The sequence below is a fragment of the Elephantulus edwardii genome, unplaced genomic scaffold, assembly GCF_000299155.1.
Source record: "Elephantulus edwardii isolate Elephantulus edwardi_28Jun2011 unplaced genomic scaffold, EleEdw1.0 scaffold00169, whole genome shotgun sequence".
Classification (NCBI taxonomy): domain Eukaryota; kingdom Metazoa; phylum Chordata; class Mammalia; order Macroscelidea; family Macroscelididae; genus Elephantulus; species Elephantulus edwardii.
Genome location: NW_006399919.1, coordinates 4,448,053 through 4,452,784, shown reverse-complemented (window position 1 = coordinate 4,452,784; position 4,732 = coordinate 4,448,053). Strand labels below are relative to the sequence as shown.

Below are 4,732 nucleotides of genomic sequence, written 5' to 3'. Positions count from 1 at the left end.
GGGAGAGAAGTGCATCAAAGAATGAATGGAAATCCAAAATCTCTGTAAATGTTCATTAAAATTATTAAAATAAAAAAAATTACAAAAAAAAATCGAGTTTCAAGTCCGCCCAGAAACACTCAGAAGAAAACCCAGCTATTTTACTGAAAAGTTAACCCTTGTAAACTTTATGGAGTCCAGTTCCGAGTTAACCCATATGAGGTCAAGATATATGTATGATCTCTGGGGGAAGAAACCCACAAAGGCAGAGTGGCCCACAAAGTCAGCAAAGTCGCCCTGTAGAAGTTGGTGGGATATGGACAAAGGTGCTGCTTGGAGATCTTTCCAGAAGCTCCTCCTGTGGTTCTTTCTGCCTTGAGCAAAGCCGTTCAGCTCAGAGTCAAACACTCTCCCTCCTCCCCAACCTCCTGGGTCTGCCCTGAGCCTCTTTTGTTGATGGTCCTTTACCTCACTCTCTCATGTGCTCCACAGGGCTAAGGTCACAGACATATTTCACTGCCAGACTGAAGGTCAGTTTTGTTTGTCTTGCATGGCTTTAAAAAGAATCAGATTTACTTGCTATTTTCTTTTAAATATAAATCAGAAGCTTTCACATAAAAATCTGGTTTTCAAACTCCTCTTGAGAACCAGAAGGCTTCGGGGCTGGGGCCATGTTGCAAGTGGTATGTTGGTATGTTTACTTTTAGGCCCCTCCTATTCCTCCCTTTAAAGCCTGGACTTTCTTTTTTTTAATAATTTTTATTTATTTATTTATTCTTTTTATGTGTGTACCGTCAAATTGGATCTGACTGGTACAGGAGGCAATTGTTCCTCCTTTTTCAACAGAGCATCTGGTGGATTTGAACTGCGCACCTCTGGGATTGCAGTGCAGTTTCCTACCACTAGGCCACCAGAGCTCGCCTAAAGCCTGGACTTTCAACCTTTGCATTAAGATACATGAGATCATAAAGTATTCTCTTTCACGAAGATTCTTACGGATTCACAGAAGGAAGGAAGCTGTAGAGATTACACATGGGTAATGGAGCTCCTGGCTACAGTCAGTGGGTAAACCTTAGAGGCTTCTGGAAATCATGCCAAGGCAGGTCTGTGCTTCACTGTGACGTTTGCCCTGAGCCCTAACTCATGTAGCCAGGGCTTGAAGCCATGCTGACTTCACAGGTAGAAAGCCTGGTGGGAAAGGATTCAGGAGAGCCGGCAGGGAGTTGGTGACTCCCCACCCTTTCTGTTGACCCACAGGCTTTAGCCTAGGTTCAGGGGAAATATGAATTAAATGCAGAATTCCTGAATCTCTGACTTTAAACTTTGTTTTTATTACTGTGATTTTCATAGATAGGGCATGAAAGAACTGACAGGTGCTAACTTTTTTTTTTTTTTTGAGAATTCACATGAAACGCTTCCCAGACAGTTCAGTTCTGTTGGACACCTATCTACAAGGCTATTGAACATCCAAAATGGAGGAGACTCCTAAAATTAGCCTTTTGTTGGAAACCTTTCTATTTACAGATGACGTTTTGTATTTTCTCCACAACAATGCAGACTTTAGATGGCATTGAGAGAGAGACATGGTCTATGATACGACACCGTACACAGATGGCATTCAGGGGATGCATAGACTGTAGACGGACTGATTCCAGTGCGTAACGAGTTTGCTCTACTTGGTGATCTAGGCCTAAAAAAGGACACGACATGTCTTCTACCTTGCTATTGTGAAGCATGAAAATGAGTCCATAAAATTTAGTACTTCAGCTGTTGAAGAGAAGAGGTCGCCAGTTGTAGGCTGGGTCACTCTTAGAAGCTAAAGTGGGTCTGAAGCTTGGATTTCAGGGTTGAGAGTAATGAAGCAGAGAGTGACCTGGTGGTGGAGGGGGTCACTGGTGTTGGAAATAGTCAGAGGAGGTGAAGTTTAAACCAGAGTGAGAGGGGAAGAACAGGGTAAATAGCTTATGAGTCATCCTGTAAGCTAAGCTATCTTTATGCAGAGGAAGGAAAGGAGTAATGCTTCTCAGTGCTCAGAGATTAATTTGGAAGCTTAGAATAAGCTGATTAGAGCTAGAAAAGATGTGGGAGCCTGGAAGACTCTTACCAGCTGGGGCGCTCCTGAGTAATTAAGACATAAGGTGAGTGGGTTCTGAACTAAGGTGGGAGAGGTAGGAGAGAAGCAGGGAAGGGATGATTTTAAAGATAGTTCTTTAGGGGAAAAAATATCCAATATGGCTGAGTCAAGGAGAAGATCAAAGTCAAAGCCATTCATTGCCTTAGCATGAGAACCAACTCACAGCTAGCCCTCTGTTAGGATTGCAGAGGCTGTAAATCACAGAGGAAGAGATTGCCCATCTTTCTCCTGCAGAGCAGCTAGTGGGTTTGAACCACCCGCCTTTCTGGTGATAGCACAACTCCTTACCTATTATGCCACTAGAAAGCCCGTAAGTAGAGGGTTGCTGTGTACTGTAGAGTTGGAATTGACTCATAGCTGACCCGCCAGTGGGTTTTTCAGAGGCTGATAATCGCATGGGAGGAGATTGTCTGTTTTTCTTTCTCAGATCGGCTAGTGGATTTGAACAGCATATTTGTTGTCAGTGCAACTCCCTTCCATTACTGTAGTGTTGAACCTCCAGTTTACAACCTGGAGGGAATAATAAGAAAGGAGAGACACGGCTCGCTCCACACCCTGTCTTGCTCACTTCTCTCCAGCTGTCTGCGTCTCATTGCTTTTCCTTAAAAAGGGCAAACAGCTTCCTACTGAAGGCTTTTGTACCCGCTTCTCTCTCCTTCTTGAACATTCTCCTCTCAGGTAACTTAACCTTCAGTCCCCATCTGGCCTTCTTCACTCATTTACGCAGCATTTGTAAACACTGCGGTTTTAAACCCAACAAATTATTGATGAGTCTTCCTCTAATCCTAATACCACATTCCTCCTCCTAGAGCCCAGCCTCCCAGAAGATCTATTCTGCGTATAGATTGAAAAGGTATGGAGAGAGGATGCATCCCTGGTGTACACCTTTCCTGATTATTGAGTTAAAAAATAATGCAGTTTATAATACTGCTCTTTCCCAAAGTCCCTGCAGGCTTACATTGGTGGAAAGACTTATGTTTGGCTCTCTCTCTCACCTCTCTGTCTCTCTCTTCCTCTCCTTCTCCTTCTCTCGCCGTTTCTCCCCCCATCTTTGTCCATCTCACTTTCATTGCCATTGATCCTGAACCAATTAACAGTTGACACTCCAGCCAATTTTCCTAGACTGTGAACCACATGGGAGGAGGTTGTCCAGCTTTTTCCTGCAGAGCTGCTGGTGAGTTGGTACCACCAGGAAGTGCCTCCTCTGTGCCAGCAGTCAGCTCCTGCAGGACGCTGCCGAAGAGGTCTTTCCTGTCCATTCTCTTTCCTGTTCTTTCCCTTGATTTTTCTCCATGGCTTGTTTTATTGACTGGCTATAAATTGGCTATTTACTTATCTGTAATATGATTTTCTGGTTTCCCCCTCACTCTCCTTACTGGCGACCTAGTGATAAGAAGCTGTGCTGCAATCCCATAGGCACAGGGTTTGAATCCATCAGCTGCTCTGTGAGAGAAGGATGGGTAATTTCCTCCTGTGTGATTTGTTCTCTGGAGGGTCAGCTGTGAGTTAGTTCTAACTCAATGGTAAACAACAACTAGACTCTAAGGGTACATGTTGTTGCTGTGATGAGCCGTCGAGTGGTCTGCAACTTGTGGTGACCCTATGTACAACAGCCCTAAACCCTGCCCTATCCTGTGCCAATCTCACTTTCTTCGACAAACCCACCCTCGTTACCCCAGCCACTGAATCAATCCATCTCATCGAGGGTCTTCCTCTCTTGCACTGTCCTTCCACCCTCTCAAGCATGATGTCCCTCTCCAAGGACTGGTCCTGCCTTGCAACATGTCCAAAATACGTCAGACGAAGCTTCAGAATCTTTGTCTCCAAGGAACAGCCTGGTCTCATCCTCTCTAGGATGAACCTGTTTGCCCTCCCAGCAGTCCATATTCAGTACTCTTCTCCATAGACACAATCTAAGGGAACAAAGACAGGAACTTTGCCGTTGTTTGCCGCTCTATCCTTAGTATAGTGCCTGGCACAGAGTAGGCTCTCAGTTAAAAGCAACCAGTGTCTGCAGCATGGAGTCTAATTCTCAGAGCTCCATATACGCCAGAGCAGAACTGTGCTCCAGGGGATTTTTTTCAGTGACTGATTTCACGGAAATCAGTCACCGGGTCTCTCCTCTAGGCCTTTCTGGCTGTACGCAAATCTCCAAACATTTGCTTGTTGTTGTTGTTGTTGTTGTTATGTGCCATCGAGTCACTTGCAACTCATAAAAACCCTATGTACAAGAGCTCTAAATGCTGTTCTATCCTGTGCCAACCTCGCTGTCTCAAACGCACTTATTTCCACAGCTCCAGTAATAGAATCGATCCATCTCACCAAAGGTCTTCCTCTCCTTCGCCACCCCTCCACTCTACCAAACATGATGTCCCTCTCCAAGGACCAGTAACTCCTTGCAACATGCCCAAAGTATGTCAGACGAAGCTTCAGAATCCTTGACTCCAGGGAACACTCTGGCTTCACCTTCTCCAGGACAAACCTGTTTGTTCTCCTAGCAGCTCATGGTATATTCAACACTCTTCTCCAGCACAACAGCTCAAAGGCATCAATTCTCTTTCTATCATCCCTATTCACTGTCCAACTCTCTGATGCATAGCACGTAATTGTGAAGACTAT

At 44.9% G+C, this 4,732-nt stretch overlaps 1 pseudogene; it reads left to right on the top strand.

The window, feature by feature from the left end:
* LOC102868845 overlaps positions 1–4,732 on the top strand; it is a 12,684-nt pseudogene that overhangs the window by 558 nt on the left and 7,394 nt on the right.